The sequence below is a fragment of the Bos indicus genome, chromosome 20 (assembly GCF_029378745.1).
Source record: "Bos indicus isolate NIAB-ARS_2022 breed Sahiwal x Tharparkar chromosome 20, NIAB-ARS_B.indTharparkar_mat_pri_1.0, whole genome shotgun sequence".
In the NCBI taxonomy this organism is placed as follows: Eukaryota; Metazoa; Chordata; class Mammalia; order Artiodactyla; family Bovidae; genus Bos; species Bos indicus.
In genome coordinates, this window is record NC_091779.1 from 3,529,825 (window position 1) to 3,550,217 (window position 20,393).

General features: G+C 45.9%; 1 pseudogene; it reads right to left on the reverse strand.

Annotated features, from left to right (window-relative positions):
- Positions 1–12,860: 12,860 nt before the first annotated feature.
- Positions 12,861–20,393, reverse strand: part of LOC109574661 (pyruvate dehydrogenase (acetyl-transferring) kinase isozyme 3, mitochondrial-like) — a 41,173-nt pseudogene continuing 33,640 nt past the window's right edge.

Here is a 20,393-nt window from a genome sequence, read left to right on the forward strand (position 1 = left end):
TTCTTTACCATCTGAGCCACCAGGGAAGCCCTCAAAACGGGACTAACATGGCACTAAATAGACCAAAGAAAGGATACTTATTTATAGTGTGAGAGCTGAAACCACAAGGCAGAGGGCTGCCTTATTAGTTCTCAGCCATGAATGTGACCAGTGGACGACTCACATTTTTCATTGCTCTCTACATGTCCATAAATGCCACAGAAGCACTGTGAGTATTAATTTTGAGGTTGCAAATAAATTTTGAGTAAGTAAATTTGCAAATATGAAATCTGCAAATAATGGAGATGAATTGCATTTTTTACCATTGCATGCTCAACATCTCTTTGTCCTGTTTCCATCTGCAGCAGAGTGAACATTAAGGGTGAGCATACAACTACACATCCAGTCCCAGTGTCCTGGGGGCTTGGCTACAGTGACCAATCCAGAGAACAGCATGTGGCCGGAGCACAGTCAGTCAGAGCCCTCTCCTGGGATTTTTCTACTGGAAGTGGGAGGGAAGAGTCTTGCATTTGGGGAAAAGACTTGGAAGGATGTGACTCTGGGCTGCTGATGACCATGTTCCTTGTTATGTTTGCCTCCTGTGGTGGGGAAGCATGTAACTGAGGTAGGGAGAGCGGGAGAGAAAGAACATTACCTCTGCCCTCAAGTCCCCAGAATCCTTTAACAAACCCTCTTTCTTGCCTCTTACAACAAAGAGTCCAGAGTAACACTGAGCAGGAGGGTCTACCTGGGCTGGTCCCATCCCCTTTCCTTTCTATCATGCTCTTATTTCAGAAGTGACATCCCATAACACAGAAATGCTCAGAGTTCCCTGCGCATGCTCTGCAGCTCCTTACCCCCACATTGGCTCAAGCTCTTCCCTCTGCCTGGAACCCACTTCCTTCACTCCTGAGCTCCGTCATCTGGTCCTTCTCTGACCTCTCAGGCCAGGCTGTCGGCCTCTCTCTTCAGGGGTTCTGTTGCACCCAGACCAGAATTCCATCTCCTTGGGTTTCCCACGAAGCCCAGACCCAGCTCCTCTCTTAGTTCAACACATGACCTTGAACTTACCAATTTATAGAACTTGAGCTCCCTGAGGGCAAAACTAGTTCATTCATCAGGTAGCTGGGGCCCAGTGCCCTGAGGGTACCCAGTGGAAGTGTGGCAAACTGTTGAATTTGGGGCCTGAAGTGCCAAATCCAAGACTCTGTTGCTCCTTCTTTCCAGAGGCTAAGTGAATGCTGCCAAGTTAGGGCCCTCGCAAAACCCCTCATATCTGAACGACAACTTGCAGCTCAAAAAGCCCTTCCACACGCATGACTTCGTAGAAGGCTCATGAGAGCCCTGGGAGGCAGCTGTATCGTGCCTGCTCTCCCTTTGAAGAAACAGGCTCACGGAAGGAAAGTACCTCTGTCCAGTACACGCAACTAACCGGTAACGGGGCAAGACATGGAGTGCAGCCTCCGGCTTTAAGGCCAGTGCACTCTGGACCACGAGGAGCAGTCGGACCCTTCTTTGAGTGACTGTTTGTTTGACTGACTGATTGATGAAGAATTGAGGGGAAAGTGCCACATGTGGGAGAGGAGAATGGCCTGTCCTATGCTAGGGGAACTCATGGTGTCTTGCAGAAAGGAACACCTCTTTTTTACTAGCCCCAGTCAACAGGTACTTGGTCAAAAACTCAACAGAAAAAAATATATCCAACCTTCAGGAAATATTTTCCACATGTCTTAAATACCTGCAGGCCCTGTCCCATTTAGTCCTCACCACCTAGGTGACCAGCTCATGGTTTTGCCAAGAATGTCCCAGGTTTAAAACTGAAAGTCCTGGTAGTTCCCTAGTGATCCAGCAGTTAAAAATTTGCCTGCCAGTGCAGGGAACACGGGTTTGATCCAGGAAGATCCCACATGCCACAGGGCAACTAAGGCTATGGGCCACAGCCACTGAGCCCATCCGCCAGAGCCCAGGAGCCGCAACTACTAAAGCCTGCGTGCCTAGAGCCCAAGCTCCGCAACAAGAGACGTCCCTGCAGTAAGAAGCCCACACACAGCAGCAACAAGTAGCCCCTGCTCACAGCAACTAGAGAAAGCCCCCACAATGCAACGAAGACCCAGCACAGCCAAAAAACATTTTTTAATAAAAAAACTAAAAGCCCTACATCTCAGGAACTCCTTCATTCATGGACAACCCAGGAGGGTTAGGTGGTCCTCACACCTCGTGACAATGACCTCCAGGGCAGGTATTGCTCCCATGTTACAGATGAGGCAACTGAGGCTCAGAAAGGGAAATCGGCTGGCAAAGGTCACACAAGTAATGAGCAGAGGAGCCAAGGTACAAGCCAACATCCCTCTGATTCTAGAGCACTTCCCAACCCTTAGCAAGGCCTCTCCTATCAACCACGTAACCAACCAGTTAGTCATCCGGAATGGATTAGCAAAACTGAGGCGTCATGCAGGAAGAGTGGGTGTCAGGCCACAAACACGACACAGCGTGTAAAAAGGGAAACAGTGCATCTAACCACCATTCCTTGGGCGTACATTTCTCGTCTGATCTTCACTACAGTTGTGTCTCCATGGGGCTTCCAGATCAGCTAGAGGAACAACAAGCTTGACAGATGTTTTCCCCACTGAATTGGCCCATGATTTGACTGTAACTGTGTCTGTACCCGATGCCAAAACAACAGGCCAATTAACCCAACTCCATTGGCCAATACGATGGAAAGAGAAAATAAACAAAGACGGTCATCTCAGTGAGATGACCCAGTTGAGAACTGAATCTGGCTCGTTAATTCACCACACTGACCAGCAGACTTGGTTGTATCAGGTCACCTTAAGGCCCTTGGCAGACTCAGCCTGAATTAATTATTGAACTAATTCAAATTAATCAGTCTTATTGGCAAGATCTATCAGTGGCCCCTACCTTCTCAACTGTAAAAGACTAGATAAGCTTGATGATGGGAGTTGTACACTTTCCACGTTATGTAAGGACTGCCCATGCTAAATGCTTGCTGGGAATCATTACTCTCAAAGTTTATTATGTAAGAGGCACTAGCTCATGCATTATGAGCAGACCAGGGCAAAAATGACATTTAAGATATTACACAAGTTTTAGAACTAGTGGCTCTACAAATAAACAGTGATTTTTAAAAGAAATGGGAAAAAAGAATTTATAAACCCAATAAAGATGCAACAGGGACCAGTGAAGATGAAAGGAAAAAATTTAAAGCTGTGGTGAGCCACCTTCTGAAGCCCTCGGAACACTCAAATCCAGAATAATTCCTCACACAGAAGAATGAAGGGGTATATTCTTAGAAATGCCAACCAACAACTTACCCTCCCCTCCTGCCCCACCCATCACCACCACTGAGCTGTTTGGATTCCATGCGTGAAGTAAGATGAAGCTGGCAAAGAATTTGACCAAAGAGGAACCCAACTGTCCATTCGTTCTCTGGCCTTTTAAGCAGACTCAACCCAGATACTTATCCCAGCTGCCCGGGGCATATTATATACCTTCCTTGCTTGCTGCACACCCAGATCACACCAGCTTACCCATTAGAATGGCCAACGATGGGTAAGGTGTATTAAGCACTGACCATATACCAAGTCCTGTTCTAAGCACTTTGTATACATTATCCTACATAATCCTCACCAAATTTCAAGAGAACTCAATTTAAAATTGAGGCACAGAGAAATAAAATGACTTTTCCCCTGGTCTCACAGTGGTGAAGTTGGGATTTGAAATCCAAGGTCTGATTCTAGAATGTTTTGTTTTGAATACCCGTTGTCTACCCCCTGGACTTTCCAGTCACTGGGGCCATATCTGGCTCCCAGTTTCTGCCCCAGGTTCTCCTTATTTGGGGAGCCCCAGTTGGGAGACTGAGCTGGGACTGAGTGTGCTAGTGTGACCACAGGGTCAACTGGGTGTGTATAGCTGCAAGAGAGAGGAGGTTTTTGTAAACAGCAAAGAATCAAGGCTCAGGGGTTTGCATCTGTTTCCTTTCAAGAGAGAAGCTAAAGACAGAAGCCAAAAAGAGCTAGGTGTATGTCAAATGCTTCAGAGAGCAAATAAAAGAAAACCCAATTCAAATCAGCTTGAGATAGTCATTTTATCACTTCATATAAGAGTTTGCTCCTTGGAAGGTAAGTTATGACAAACCTAGACAGTGTACTAAAAAGCAGAGACATCACTTTGCCAACCAAGGTCTCTACAGTCAAGGCTGTGGTTTTTCCAGTAGTCATGTATGGATGTGAGTTGGACCATAAAGAAGGCTGAGCACCGAAGAATTGATGCTTTCGAATTGTGGTGCTGGAGAAGACTCTTGAGAGTCTCCGGGACTGCAAGGTGATCCAACCAGTCGATTCTAAAGGAAATCAACTCTGAGTATTCACCGGAAGGACTGATGCTGAACCTGAGATGGCTCCAATACTTTGGCCACTTGATGCAAAGAACAAACTCATTGGAAAAGACCATGATGCTGGGAAAGATTAAAGCAGAAGGAGAAGGAGATGACATAAAAGGAGATGGTTAGATAGCATCACCAACTCAATGGATGTGAGTTTGAGCAAATCCAGGAGATAGTGAAGGACAGAGGAGCCTGGCGAGCCACAGTCCATAAAGTCACAAAGACTTGGACTCAACAACTGAATAACAAGAACAAATAAGAGCAAGTGTTGTGGAGGGTGTGGGGTAGGTATTTCAAGGTCAACTGATTCAGTGACTCAACATATCATCAAGGACTTGGGGTCTTTCAGTCTTTCCATCCACCATCCATAGTGTCAACTTCATCCCCAGGCTGGGTCCCCTGTGTCTATGAGAAGACTGTCAGTGGCAGGCAAAGCTATCATAGCCTCACAAGGTTTGCTGGGAGAGGAAGAGAGCCTGGCTCCCTATGGCCCTCTCAAAACAGTAAGAAACCTTTTTTTCTCAGAACACACCCTCCCCCCTCTGCCTGGAACTCATCCTGGCCCATACACAGAGTGAAGCCCCAAGGAACATTGACTGGATTGGCCCCTTGAAGGTCTTTGGCTATGGGAGCTCACAAGACACTAAGTCATCATGCAAACATCTTGATCTCACAGAGGTCATCAGTGGCACTGATGCTGGCCATGCACGTGCTCGAGTAGGATTTGGGGACAACAAATATTACTAAAGGAACAAAAGAATCATCTAAAAGAACTGCTTGTGGGTTCACACAAGACACCCCAGGGGATTCCCAGAAATAAACAGGGAGACATTGAGGAGCCCAATGTTCTACACTGCGTGATTGTAATAAAAGTCTATAAAAGTTGAATGCATTTGCACCATGAAACTGGAAAACCCCAGAGAAAAATTAGGTTCCATTTGCTTTAATGACCCTTAGGGATCCACTTGTACCCTTCTACCTGACCCTCGGCCCTCTCCCAGATGTATCTGTCCCCTCTGGCTCTGTGCATCAGAGCACCTGGCAAGAGATACCCTCCACTGGCATAACCTGTTCCAGATGGTCAATTATCCTGGCTGCCCAGTCAGGGGAGAGGCTCAGACATCAATCAACCCAATTTATTCATTAACTTGAACAGCCCAAGTCGTGTAAAAGGAAGTTGGCTTAAGTAAATAAGTTTCTAGTCTGGCTCCAATCATTCCAATAATCCCATTTCCTCTCCCTTCAGCCTAATAGTCCTCTGCTTGGATCTACTCAGGTAGCACTTATGAGGGAAAAGTGAAGCCCAGAAAATGACGCTTGTCCTCAAAACAGGTCAGACTCCCTGCATATTTCTTGACAATCAGTCAAGAGGTAAGGAGAACCTCAGCATCAGACATTGGTAGATCTGATGCTATCTGCAACACTAAGGCACTCACTCCTACGCTTGCTGGTGGCTCACAACTGAGACCCACCCTGGGAGTTTCCCTTGACAAAGACTATTTTTGACCAAACTTTAATTAGCTCCCCTAAACCCCCCTCTAGACTAAACCTAAGCTTTGGGCCTCCATGTACATCCATGCTGAGTCTAGTCTCAGCAGCAATCCTGCTAAATCAGTTAGCAAGAATCTGCCCCCCAACCCAGCACTCAATATCTGATCACCCTTGATATCTGCTCAAGTTCTTCATCCTTCACTTTGGTGTATATAAGTCTTTGGCCTGCTTTAGCAAGAATCCTTCTAGGCCAGTTTAGCAAGAATCTTCTTACCCTTGATGTCTCCTCTCGGTCACTTCCCATCCACTAACCTCCTTACCTTCTCCTGGGCTATAAACCCTCATTTGTCCTTATATTCAGAGCTAAGCCTGATCTCTCTATTGCAATAGTTTTTGAAAGTCTTCTTTGCCTTAAAAAAATATCAGAATAATGTTTTTCCTTACCACATTCAGCTAAAGGAGACTGTCTCATCCAGTTACACCCGCTCTGCACAGAAGCCCACATTAAATGGTTGGTAGATGCAGGGCTGCCAAGGCCCCAACACCCATGCCTAAATTCAGGATGCCTCTGAAGGGCCATCTCAGCTTCAGAGTCCCCAGAGGGATCAGCAGAATCCTCTTTTGCACATGCATCAAAGTTCATCTTTTCATCCATCCAGTCCTGCTTCCCTCTCTACAGGTGCCTACTAAGGGTAGAAAGGGACTGTATTCTGAAGGAGCCAACATGGGCAAGAAGGGATCACACACTGGATGAAGGGGACAGGATATAATTGAAAAGCAGAGAGTTTATCAATATGGTCACACGCCCTTCGTACACAGGATCTGACACCCTGGCAAGGACCCCAGGAGAAAGCACTAAACGTGCTGCTCAGCTGCTTTTAGAATGGCTGACTCTTAGCAAAGTAGAAATGCTAGGGCTGCCATTGTAGATGACAGGAAAGGGGATCAAAGGACTTGGAAACATGGGCTGGATATGTTCTCCAATCTCTTCTGCAGGTGAGCCTAGAGGATGCATCTACTGATGCAAGAAGTAATGTACTGATGACAGGGAGCACAGTATCACTGAAGTCCAGGGTGGCTGTTCTCCCCAAGGCCAGGGCTGATGGGAGGAGACACTGTTGCAGGGCTCCGTGAGAGCAAGTGGTTCACAAAGTAATCAAGGCCCGGTTGTGGTGCTAAACTCACAGAAGCCAGGTTGGAGCAACATAGTAATGAGTAGCAGGGTTGGGTGGCAGCCACGGGGGCCGGCCTCCAGAGATCTCAGGAAGATGGGAAGTAGAATACAGTGCCCCAGGGGCAAAAGAGATGGATCCCTAAAAGGATGTTTCTCAGACTATATACTTAAAAGAAATTAAGGAGGATTGATCAGGAAACCAAGGGAAGCTACATCAATAAAAAGTCACAAGCTACTGCCCAGTATTCAGACCTGAAAGCTGTCAACTAAAGGAGAGTCCTCATCCTCAGGAGGAAGGACCCAGGCACATGGCAGCAAGCACAGAAGTAATGAATTCCCCAACCATTCCCCAAAGGGAACTGTAGCCATTAACTCAGTAAAATATCCAGACATTCCGAAGACCATGAGACACCAGATCGGAGTTGCAGCCACATTGTAGTCCCCAGTGACAGCGGGGGGCAGAAGGGAGCCAGGTCACCAGAGGAGGCCCGGTCCAAGTCAGGTCTACAGTGAACCCACCTGGTGGTCATATTCCTGGTCCTCAAGTGTTAAGTGGAATGGATACTCATCACAGTTAGGTGGATACCCACATTGGTTCCTTAATGTGTGGAGCCATCCTAGAGGAGAAATCCGCTAAAATTGCCCCCATCCCTTTGCCAAGATATTAAATCACAAACAATATTACATCTCAAGCAGAATCTTTCAGAAGACATGCTTAATGACCTAAAAGAGCAGGCATGGTGGTCTGCAAAATACTTCCATTTAATTTACCAACCTGACCCCACTCCTACAGAAACCAGATAGATTCTAGAGGATGACAGTGGACCAAACTCAATCAAGAAGCAGCTACCATAGTTGCTGGCCCAGGTGTGGTATCCTTGCTAGAGAAGACTAACACAGTTCTGATTCATAGTATACAAGCCGGCTCTGGTAAATGTATTCTCTTCTCTCCCTGTCAAGAAAGAGTACCAAAAGCAGACTGCATTCCCATGGGACAGTCGACAGTAGAAATTTACAGTCTTACTCTAGGGACATATTAACTCTCTCACCCTTTTTCATAAAACAGTCCAAAGGGGCCTGGACACTCTACAGAGCATCCCGTTTATCAACGACGAACATGGCAGATATCATTATATCAGTGACATCGTGTTAGTCAAACTGGATGAGCAAGAAGTGATACGTATGTTGAAGGCCTTGACAGGACCCTTAAGCTCCAGAGTGTGGGACAGAAAACTTGCAAAAATTCAGAGATCCTCTACATCATTGAACTTTGAGTTTTGCGGCTTAAAGCAGGCAAGAATAGATATACTACATAAGGGATCATCCCATCCAAAATAAAGAATGGCTGCTAAGCTCACCTGAGCCCCTCACAGTGAGCAGAAAGATGCATCAAGGAAATGCATCCAGCCTTCCACTCATTCATTTATTTATTCATTCATCCACCAAAAACTTGTTGACAACTACTCTGGGTGACCTGCCCTGGGCCTGAGGTTGAGATGGGGTGAACTGGGAATTTCTGATGGTGTCCCGACCTGGGCCCCCAAAATGCTTGGATCCTGCCTTTACTACCACCACCATCCTCCCCCAGAGGGAACCCAAGGAGCAGAAGTGGATGAGAAACAGAGGAATCATTTGAGAAACAGCATCCCAGGTGACTCTACGAAATGCAGAGCATGCTAAAGTTCAAGGTCAAAGTAAGGCCACCTCTCCTTCTCCAGATTCTTTTAGTTACCTACGCTCTTCAAAATGCCCTCCTGGAAACACAGGGAACACTCAATAAAAATCCAGACTGTCTTGCAGGACAGAGGGTTTCCTCAGGGATCATGAGAGCTCATGAAGGCAGGCTGGGGTTTTCCCCTGAATGGTGGGTATTTTTGAAGCTGCTGTGTGGTGTGCACACGCCCTATCCTCTCAGGGTGCTCGGCCCCCAAGCGCTCCGCGCCCTCTCCACGCGTTCTGCTCGGCAGCCACTGAAACAACAAACATGCCCCCGTTGTACACAGGCTGCCTGCCATGGGGCTCTGCCACTTCCAAAACCATCCAGCAAGGCCAGTGGCACCGGTCCACGTGCTTCCAGGTGTCAGTGGGGACAGAGGCTGAAAACTGGTCTCTTGAAGCACCCTTGGCTGAACTGAGTGAGTTCATGAAAAGAAAAAAAAATTCCCATTGGGCAGCAGTGTGTCAGTTCAGCCGACCTTTTCCAAAGTAGGGTAACCGTCCTTATGGAGCAAAATGGCCCAAAGCAAGGGAACACCAGGTGGTATAATGGAAAGTACAGAGGATTTGGTGTCAGAAGGAGCCAAATTCAAATCCTAGCTCTGTCTCTGTGTGGTCTTAAGCTATAAGAGCCTCGGTTCCCACATCTGTAAAGCAGGAATACTAATTGACTTCACTGATGGATCAGAGGAGAGTACAGTCGTGAGGTGCCTGGAACTCAGCGGACTGTCTTGGAGTCCCTTTACCATAACTGGATCGGCTTTCATAGGATCAGAGCTTGTCAGAGTTGGAGAGGACCACGCAGAGCTTCAGTTGAATATTTAATTCTTACAGCCCCTGAGGCTTCTGTCTTATGGCTGACCTCATCCAGAATGGGTAAAGAGGTCTCAAGAAGAGAAACCAAGACAATATTTTATTCAAAAGAAAAATGTGAGAAGGTGTCTTCTCCCACCCCAGTTTCTGAGATTTTGCCATCATCCGTGCTTGCTGTGTGAGTCTGATATATGGACCATGGCAGGAGAGTGTGACAGAGGAAGGATGGAGAGGCTGGCCCTTGGCAGCCAAGCAGGGATCCATGACTTCCCCCATATGTTGTCCCCTGAGCCCAGTGCAGGGTATAACTCACAGGCTGCATCTGCAAGATGGCCTGGAAATGCTTCCAAGGAGAAGAACACGGTGGAAGCAGGAGCTCTCTAAATCACTTAGGAACAGCTCATTCCCAAGTAATACAAAACTAATGAATTAAGAGAGCATGTCGGCCCCTGAAACTGAGAAGTCCAGAGGCAAGATAGGTTTCAGCAAACCTAGTTAGTGAAACTTACTAACTTACAGTGGTGAATCCAAGAAGTTTGTTTCTTTCCACCTCTCCCCTCTGCCTTCTGCCCAAGGCTGCCTCGCTCAAGGCTTCCTCCCCTCTCAGCCACAAGGTGGCTGCTAGTAGAGGTGGAAGGACATCCTAGTCCACTGGAAAAAGAGAGCTCCTTCAAGAGAGCCTCTGTGAAAGAACAAACAACAAAATAAAAGTGGGGGAGAAGCTTCCTTCTCAGAAGCCCCTAGCAAATGCCAATCACAACGTCCAGGGTATTGAGCTGTGAGCACAAGCCAGGGTCCACCTCTGGTAGTGAGGACTAGGGCTGCTTTCCCTTGAAGTACAAGAGATACGTGTGGACAGCACCCAGTTGAAACCTGGTGAAAACAAGATAAAAGGGGAGTGAAAGCTGGGAAGCCAATAGCAGCCAATGGGAAGCCAACACCACCAAAAGCTTTGCCTACCCTGGATATGGGCTTTCCAGGTGGTGTAATGGTGAAGAATCCACTTGCCAATGCAGGAGACTCAAGAGATGTGGGTTTGATCCCTGGGTTGGGAAATTCCCTTGGAGAAGGAAATGGCAACCCTCTCCAGTATTCTTGCCTGGAAAATCCCATGGACAGAGGAGCCTGGCGGGCTACAGTCCATGGGGTCATGAAGAGTTGGACACGACTGAGCACAGCACAACAGCAGCAGCCCGGACAGGCATCAGTTCCGATTCTTCCAGCATGTTCCCTGCTCTCCATTCTCCTGAAGGTAGACGAGTGAATCTGATAAGATCATCTTTCTCCAGTGTAAACATGGCTCCTTAATTGACTAATGTCTTAGTTGAAAAAGTCTGTGGTCACCCAACTCCCTGGAATCACTGGTTTCCAAACTTTTTACCAAAGAGCACTTTTGTCCGTGAAGCAGTCGAGGAGGGTGTTTAAATTGCAGCAGGAAGGGGGTGCCTAGGGAAGGAGAATGCTGAACAAGCTAGGCTCTGCATCACCCTCTTCTATTCTAAGCTCACACATATAACCCTGGCACCACCTTAAAACGAGTTTCTAATACCTGTTATTATTTGCAGACTTGACCTTGGGCTTTGACCCTACCCCACATCCTACGTAAATGTCAAAGCCTTCAACCTCTGCCTTCAAGAATTCAGTTTCCTTGAACTTTCTTGTGGTCCAGTGGTTAAGAATCCACCTTTTAATACTTTGATCCCTGGTTAGGGAACTAAGATCCCACATCCCCTGGGGCAACTACTGAGCCTGTGAGTCACAAAAAGAGGGAAGCCCCCATGCCACAAATAAGACCCAATGCCTGCCTCTGCCATATCCCAGCTGTGTAACCTTGGGGAGATCACTTTATCTCTCCTAGCCTCAGTTTTCTTCTCTAGTAAATTGCAAGAACAAGCCACAGTTTGGACAACAAAAATGCAGCCTATTAGGGCACTGGGTTGACTGTTGCATTTGTAGAATCTCTCTATTTACTATCCATAATGGCTGGAAATGCTTGACCTGCTCAACACCCAAGTTAACTATATCCAGGCTCCATTTTTTTTTAAGCTCTTTATAAAAGGAATTAGAGGCCCCTAAAGACAACACTTGCACTAAGTGGACTATGAGTGGCCCCAGGCTGGCTCCCCAGAGCTCTGTAATTTTCTACAGACTCTCCAAATAGGATGCTTACAGCTAAGTTCCTACTCCAAAGCTGGGTCTGCTTACAAACATGCCTGCCCCTCGGAACTGCACTCTGGGACTGCTGCTGAAAGCAGCTTTAAAAGCTGACTAAGGTGTGCAGCCCTGGGTCTTCTCATTGCTCCTTCAACCTCCTGCCTTTGGAAGCCGGGCTGGTAGACTCCACCAAGGCCCTGACAATGAGCAGAAAGCTGCCTTAAGAAAATGTATCCAGCCATTCTCTCACTCACTAATTCATTCATTAAAAACTGTTGAAAGGCCTCCCCTGGGCCTGAGGTTGGTGTAGGGTGGAGGGGTGTAAATTGGAAACTATTTGATGGTATCACCATAGGGGACTCTAGGAATGCCTGGATCCTTCCTTTTACCACCACCATCACCACCCTCCCCCTGAGGAAACCCAAGGAGCAAGAACAGAAGAGAAACCAAGGAAGCATTTCAGAAACAGTATCTCAGATGACTTTTATAGGCAGAGCACTCTAGACAAAATCTGAGCTCAAAGTAAGGCCACTGATCTCTACTCCAAATCTTTTTGTTGTTGTCAATTTTTGGAATGCTTTAATCAACAGGATGGAAGTATACAAATGAATTTCAAAATTAAATCAATGCACCCAAGAGGGAGATCTAATATGAGAGTACCTACAGCTCACAATGAGAAACCGGTCAGATGGAAGAAGGCCAGAGTCCAAAGCAGAGAGTGCAGAGGGATGTGTAAGAGAGGACGGGCCCTGGGACCGGAATATCAAGACGTGCTCAGCTGACGTCTTCAACTTCCAGACGCCCCAAGGCCTTAGTTGGTGGTTTGGGACAAACATAGTATTTGGTCACAAAGAGCAGCAGTAGAGATCGGCTGTATCTGGAGTGAGGAGGGAGGTGAGACATCTGGGGGGACTGCAGACAGTCTATGATAAAGCAGACAGAAGTATGAGGGCACGGGTGCTAATAAGGCTCTGTGTCCCCTCACGACAGGCGCCAACCAAACCGCAGCAATGTACTATGAAAAATGACTCAAGTCACTACTTGAGTGGAAGATATGAAGTAGCTACGGGAAACTTCTGCGGGAAAGGTCCAGCTAATATGGAGAAACATACGCATTCAAGCACTGGTCATCTATAGCGCCACGTTCAGAGCTGGTGGAGGAAAGGAGCTCTTTCTGGGTGACTTGCAGAAGGCCATCTTTTCTTCACGGAGAGGACTGAAGCATTCAGCTCTGTACAAAGTTCTGTTAGCCTTCATCTTGTCCTGTTTTGCCTTGTATTTGGAAGCGTCCCTGGGCTCACCGCTGGGATTGCTCCAATTGTCAGCCTCAGCTGTGCTCTTGTAATGGCGCCTCGTGGACGTGTTAAAAACCGGAAGTCTCTCAAATGCTTCACGTGAAAGGATAAATGACAGCATCAGTAACCACGCCTTCCATAGAATAGAGTTTTAGATCTCCTTGGAAATATCTAGCATACAGACGAGAAATTGGCAAGCCACAACCAAATCCAGCCGACGGGGCGGCTTGGGTAAGCTCCAGCTCGGTCTCAGAGTAGTTGAACACGTGTAGTGAAAACGGCAGTCTATTTTTCAGAGTGGAGCCCACCACCTAGGTCACCTCTCTTAGTGGATAAGTCTTCTTTACCAGAGTAACCAGGGTTTTAACAGTGGGTACCCTCTTTTCTCTCTTCATATGGTTCGACTGTTGTTCTCATTGAGTTCTTGAACAACTCAAACAGCACGAGAAAGAGGTGTGAGGGCACATAAACTACCTGATTAGATTTGTTTGGAGCTTTGGCACTGAATTCTTCAACTTCCAGCTCTGGAGCTACCAGATAATATAGCTCACAAAGCATCTTGGCAGTTTCATACACATCTTTCACAAGGCCAGTGACGTTGCAGGTGGGATCAATATTCCCGATGTGTCTCAGATGTGCAGGGTTGGTGTCACTGCCAAATGGAAATGTGTGCTGGTTAATAAGCACGTGGAAAGAGATGTGGTTGGTATGAAATTGGTCCAGAAAATACTGGGTGTTACTGCTAATGAATGGATCAAACCCAAACTTCTCCTTGTACTCAATCACTCCTTGGGCCATTGTAGGAGCCACATCATTGTGTTTATTTCTGACTTTAATTAGGACTTGTGGAAAGTTATCCAAGACCTGTGGATCTTCAGGGCTCTGATTTTCATATTCTAGAAGTTCAAGAAAACTCTGCATATACCAGCTCTGAACCAATTCCACCGAAGGGTTGTTAAGCAAGTCCTCCAGCAGAAGATTAACTTCTCGCATTGTGTTAGCCAGGCGCACAGGAAGCTCCTTTTGTAGGAACATGTATGAAGTTTTCTCACACACATTTTCTCTCCCTTGGGGATGCTAGCTCCAGAGCACCAGCAGCGGAAATCTCCTGGAACCTCCTGATCGGCAGGATGTGCACCTCTTACCATTCCTAGGCCCAGGCTGTCCTGGAAACCCAGCCAGGCTGCACAGAGCCACCCAAGGCCTCAGAGTCCACAGCTGAGGGATGAGGACCCCCAGACCAGCAAGCTCACCTAACGCCAACTTTGGGGTGGGTGGGAGGGTGGGCAGGTAACTGTCCTTGTCACCAGATGAACCATATCCAGCCACCCTGGCCCACAGAATAGGTGTCTTGCCGTACTCCAAATCTTAATATTAAAATCATCAAAAAAATAAATAAATAAATAATCATCATACTGGGGACTTCCCTGGCAGTCCAGAGGTTAAGACTTTGCCTTCCAATACAGAGGGTGAGGGTTTCAATCCCTTCTCAGGGAGCTAAGACCCCACATGTCTAATGGACTAAACACACACACACACACACACACACACACACACATATATATATGTATATATCAGTTCAGTTCATTTTAGTCGCTCAGTCATGTCCAACTCTTTGCAACCCCATGAATCGCAGCATGCCAGGCCTCCCTGTCCATCACCAACTCCCAGAGTTCACTCAGACTCATGTCCATTGAGTCAGTGATGCCATCCAGCCATCTCATCCTCTGTCGTCCCCTTCTCCTCCTGCCCCCAATCCCTCCCAGCATCAGTCTTTTCCAATGAGTCAACTCTTTGCATGAGGTGGCCAAAGTACTGCAGTTTCAGCTTTAGCATCATTCCTTCCAAAGAAATCCCAGGGCTGATCTCCTTCAGAATGGACTGGTTGGATCTCCTTGCAGTCCAAGGGACTCTCAAGAGTCTTCTCCAACACCATAGTTCAAAACCATCAATTCTTTGGCACTCAGCCTTCTTCACAGTCCAATTCTCACATCCATACATGACCACAGGAAAAACCATAGCCTCGACTAGACGGACCTTTGTTGGCAAAGTAATGTCTCTGCTTTTGAATATGCTATCTAGGTTGGTCATAACTTTCCTTCCAAGGAGTAAGCGTCTTTTAATTTCATGGCTGCAGTCACCATCTGCAGTGATTTTGGAGCCCCAAAAAATAAAGTCTGCCACTGTTTCCACTGTTTCCCCATCTATTTCCCATGAAGTGATGGGACCAGATGCCATGATCTTCGTTTTCTGAATGTTGAGCTTTAAGATAACTTTTTCAGTCTCCACTTTCACTTTCATCAAGAGGCTTTTGAGTTCCTCTTCACTTTCTGCCATAAGCGTGCTGTCCTCTGCATATCTGAGGTCATTGATATTTCTCCCAGCAATCTTGATTCCAGCTTGTGTTTCTTCCAGCCCAGCGTTTCTCATGATGTACTCTGCATAGAAGTTAAATAAGCAGGGTGACAATATACAGCCTTGACGTACTCCTTTTCCTATTTGGAACTAGTCTGTTTTTCCATGTCCAGTTCTAACTGTTGCTTCCTGACCTGCATACAGATTTCTCAAGAGGCAGGTCAGGTGGTCTGGTATTCCCATCTCTTTCAGAATTTTCCACAGTTTATTGTGATCCACACAGTCAAAGGCTTTGGCACAGTCAATAAAACAGAAATAGATGTTTTTCTGGAACTCTCTTGCTTTTTCCATGATCCAGCAGATGTTGGCAATTTGATCTCTGGTTCCTCTGCCTTTTCTAAAACCAGCTTGAACATCAGGAAGTTCACGGTTCACATATTGCTGAAGCCTGGCTTGGAGAATTTTAAGCATTACTTTACTAGCGTGTGAGATGACTGCAATTGTGCAGTAGTTTGAGCATTCTTTGGCATTGCCTTTCTTTGGGATTGGAATGAAAACTGACCTTTTCCAGTCCTGTGGCCACTGCTGAGTTTTCCAAATTTGCTGGCATATTGAGTGCAGCACTTTCACAGCATCATCTTTCAGGATTTGAAATAGCTCAACTGGAATTCCATCACTTCCACTAGCTTTGTTCATAGTGATGCTTTCTATGGCCCACTTGACTTCACATTCCAGGATGTCTGGCTCTAGGTGAGTGATCACACCATCATGATTATTTTGGTCGTGAAGCTCTTTTTTGTACAGTTCTTCTGTGTATTCTTGCCACCTCTTCCTAATATCTTCTGCTTCTGTTAGGTCCATACCATTTCTGTCCTTTATCGAGCTCATCTTTGCATGAAATGTTCCCTTGGTATCTCTAATTTTCTTGAAGAGATCTCTAGTCTTTCCCATTCTGTTGTTCTCCTCTATTTCTTTGCATTGATCACTGAGGAAGGCTTTCTTATCTCTCCTTGCTGTTCTTTGGAACTCTGCATTCAGATGCTTATATCTTTCCTTTTCTCCTTTGCTTTTCGCTTCTCTTCTTTTCATAGCTATTTGTAAGGCCTCCCCAGACAGCCATTTTGTGTTTTTGCATTTCTTTTCCATGGGGATGGTCTTGATCCTTGTCTCCTGTACAATGTCATGAACCTCATTCCATAGTTCATCAGGCACTCTATCAGATCTAGTCCCTTAAATCCATTTCTCACTTTCACTGTATAATCACAAAAGATTTGATTTAGGTCATACCTGAATGGTCTAGTGGTTTTCCCTACTTTCTTCAATTTAAGTCTGAATTTGGTAATAAGGAGTTCATGACCTGAGCCACAGTCAGCTCCTGGTCTTGTTTTTGTTGACTGTATAGAGCTTCTCCATCTTTGGCTGCAAAGAATATAATCAATCTGATTTCGGTTTTGACCATCTGGTGATGTCCATGTATAGAGTTGTTGGAAGACGGTGTTTGTTATGACCAGTGCATTTTCTTGGCAAAACGCTATTAGTCTTTGCCCTGCTTCATTCCCTATTCCAAGGCCAAATCTGCCTGTTACTCCAGGTGTTTCTTGACTTCCTACTTTTGCATTCCAGTCCCCTATAATGAAAAGTACATCTTTTTTGTGTATTAGTTCTAAAAGGTCTTGTAGGTCTTCATAGAACCATTCAACTTCAGCTTCTTCAGCGTTACTGGTTGGGGCATAGACTTGGATTACCGTGATATTGAATGGTTTGCCTTGGAAACGAACAGAGATCATTCTGTCGTTTTTGAGATTGCATCCAAGTACTGCATTTCAGACTCTTTTGTTAACCATGATGGCTACTCCATTTCTTCTGAGGGATTCCTGCCTGCGTTAGTAGATATAATGGTCATCTGAGTTAAATTCACCCATTCCAGTCCATTTTAGTTTGCTGATTCCTCAAATGTCGACATTCACTCTTGCCATCTCTTGTTTGACCACTTCCAATTTGCCTTGATTCATGGACCTGACATTCCAGGTTCCTATGCAATATTGCTCTTTACAGCATCGGACCTTGCTTCTATCACCAGTCACATCCACAGCTGGGTATTGTTTTTGCTTTGGCTCCATCCCTTCATTCTTTCTGGAGTTATTTCTCCACTGATCTCCAGGAGCATATTGGGTACCTACTGACCTGGGGAGGTCTTCTTTCAGTATCCTGTCATTTTGCCTTTTCATACTGTTCATGGGGTTCTCAAGAAAAGAATACTGAAGTGGTTTTCCATTCCCTTCTCCAGTGGACCACATCCTGTCAGATCTCTCCACCATGACCCGCCCGTCTTGGGTTGCCTCATGGGCATGGCTTAGTTTCGTTGAGTTAGACAAGGCTGTGGTCCTAGTGTGATTACATTGTCTAGTTTTTTGTGAGTATGGTTTCAGTGTGTCTGCCCTCTGATGCCCTCTTGCAACACCTACCGTCTTACTTGGGTTTCTCTTACCTTGGACGAGGGGTATCTCCTCACCACCCTTCCTGACCTTCAATGTGGGATAGCTCCTCTAGGCCCTCCTGCACCTGATACACACACACACACACACACACACACACACACACACACACACACACACACACACATATATACAGAAGCAATATTGTAACGAATTCAATGAAAACCTCAAAAAATTTCCACATCAAAAAATCTTAAGATAAAATAAAATCATCTTTCCAGGCAAGAGTACTGGAGTGGGATGCCATTGCCTTCTCCATATCAATGTATACTGAGAATAAATAGAAGAAAGAGAGGGGAAGATGGCAGGAGGGAGAAAAAGAGAGAAACCATGAGAGAGAACCAGGCACCAAGTGAGGCCCCAAAGCATCCTTACCACTCATAGGGATGGAGAGGAAAATAAAGAAAAATAAGAACACCCCTGATCCTGAGAGCCAAGCCTTGCTTATTCAGAAAGGAAGTGATGGAATTGACCTGGTGGACAGGCAAAGAAGAGCATTCTAGGCTCACAGAATAGCATGTGTACAGATACCATGGGTGAAAAATCAAGGCAGGTCCAGGAGACTCAAAAGGTCTGGGGTGGCTACAGCAGAGGTGCCAGAGAGAAGAAGAGATAAGAAGAGGAGGTCTACAGGGGCCAGATTGCAGAGGATATATCATAAACCCTACTTCTGCTATGGCCCTCGGAGCATGCTTTCCTGTCTCTACACTTTGGGTTTAGCCATGTGACTTGTTTTGACCTGTGGATGCTAGCGGACATGAAGAGAGCCAAGGCAAGACGTGTGCTTCCAAGACTAGGACTGCCCCCCTTATACTCTGGCCTGTCACCATATCAAGAATATGCTCTAAGCAATGGGTGATCTAAGAAGGCAGAGACATATGGAACAGACCTGGGACTCAACACACAGCCTGGAGTCAAGCCCAGCTGGGCCCAGGCAACATCTGCTACATCCCAGCCAACCCACAGATGCATGAGCAAGACCAATAAATGCTTACTGTGGTACACCACTGAGAATTTGTGGTTATTTGTTACACAGCAAATGCTACCCAAATAAGCCTTGTGTACTTAGGGAAGACACTTGGAATTTACCCTACATGCAGAAGTCATTTAATAATCTTATGCAGACGATCCTCTCACAACCTTCCCTGCTAAAATACGGAGTATGAAACTTATCCCCCTCAGTTCCTAGGGCAGGTGCTGGACCTGTGGAACATACACCCTGAATCCCTACTCATAAGCTGACAGGATCACGTGCTTTGGTGAATGCAGGTTCCTCTGTCTGAGAAAACTTCGCCCATCTCAGCCACTTAACCAATACAGTTTTTAATATTTCAAGAACTTTGCTCACAACCTTCACGGAACCTTCCCCAAGCTGGATTGGAAGCTCCAGAAGACAAGTGCGCATGGACAAGCTCTAGAATAGACCATATACTAGGACACAAAGCAAGTCTCAATCAATCTAAGAGTATAGAAATTATTCCAAGCATCTTTTCTGATCACAGTGGCATGAAACTCGAAATCAACCACAAAAAAAATAAATGAGAAGAAAAAGATCCAGCAGATATTACATTATTGATTTGGCTTCTCCTTTTCTAGACTGAAAGCCCCTTTAGAGTGGGGATGATGTCTTTTCTCTTAGGTCCCCAGAGTCTAGGACATGGTCTGGATGGAGTTGGTGACTGGTCAGTGTGTATTGAGTGAATGAACAAATGAACTTCCTAACAGCTCCCAGCACAAAGCCAGGCCAGTGGCCCCCATGCAATGAATACTCAGTTGCCTGGCTGCCAATGTTTGTCCTACTTAATTCCCTCACCTGTTATTTCCTTCTTTTCTCATTTAGAATCACAAACTCCCTCCTGTGTGCCACTCAGTTTCTCTTACAGTAACCTTTTTATTCCATCTTAATAATACTTAGACTATGGACAGAGTGACATAAAGGAAACCCGTGAGTCAAAACATCTATGGTAGGAAAAATACAGGTGACCTATAAAGTACTTCACCAACTTTCCTGAAGACTTCATGTTTGGACCTTATAAATCATGGGCGCCTGTCCCACACAGGCTAAGCCAGCCGTATTGCAGCAAGCTGCCCATCTTTAAGAGGCCTGGTGACACAACGCCTTGTTGATGCAGAGTATTTATACAGAATTTCCCACATCAATCTTGGTGTAAAAAAGGAGGTGATGTCATCAAGCTGTGAAACAACTATCATCTGTAGAAAATACTAGGCAGTCTCTGGGACAGAGTCATGGTTGCTTATTTCTTCAAGAGTGTGTGAATTGTAAGATGAACACTGAAGCTATGCTATAAAGACCAGGAGCTGCATAAATAGTCCTCCCCTATGACCCAGGAACCATTCCCCTTCTAGGAATCTGTCCTAAAAAAATCATCAGGGAGGTGCAGAGAAAGATGCACAAAAATTTATGTTCATAGTTTGATTCCTGGAAAAAAAATACAAATAGCCTCTATTTAATACTATAGGGAGGTGGTTAAGCACACTAGATCACAGCCACAAACATA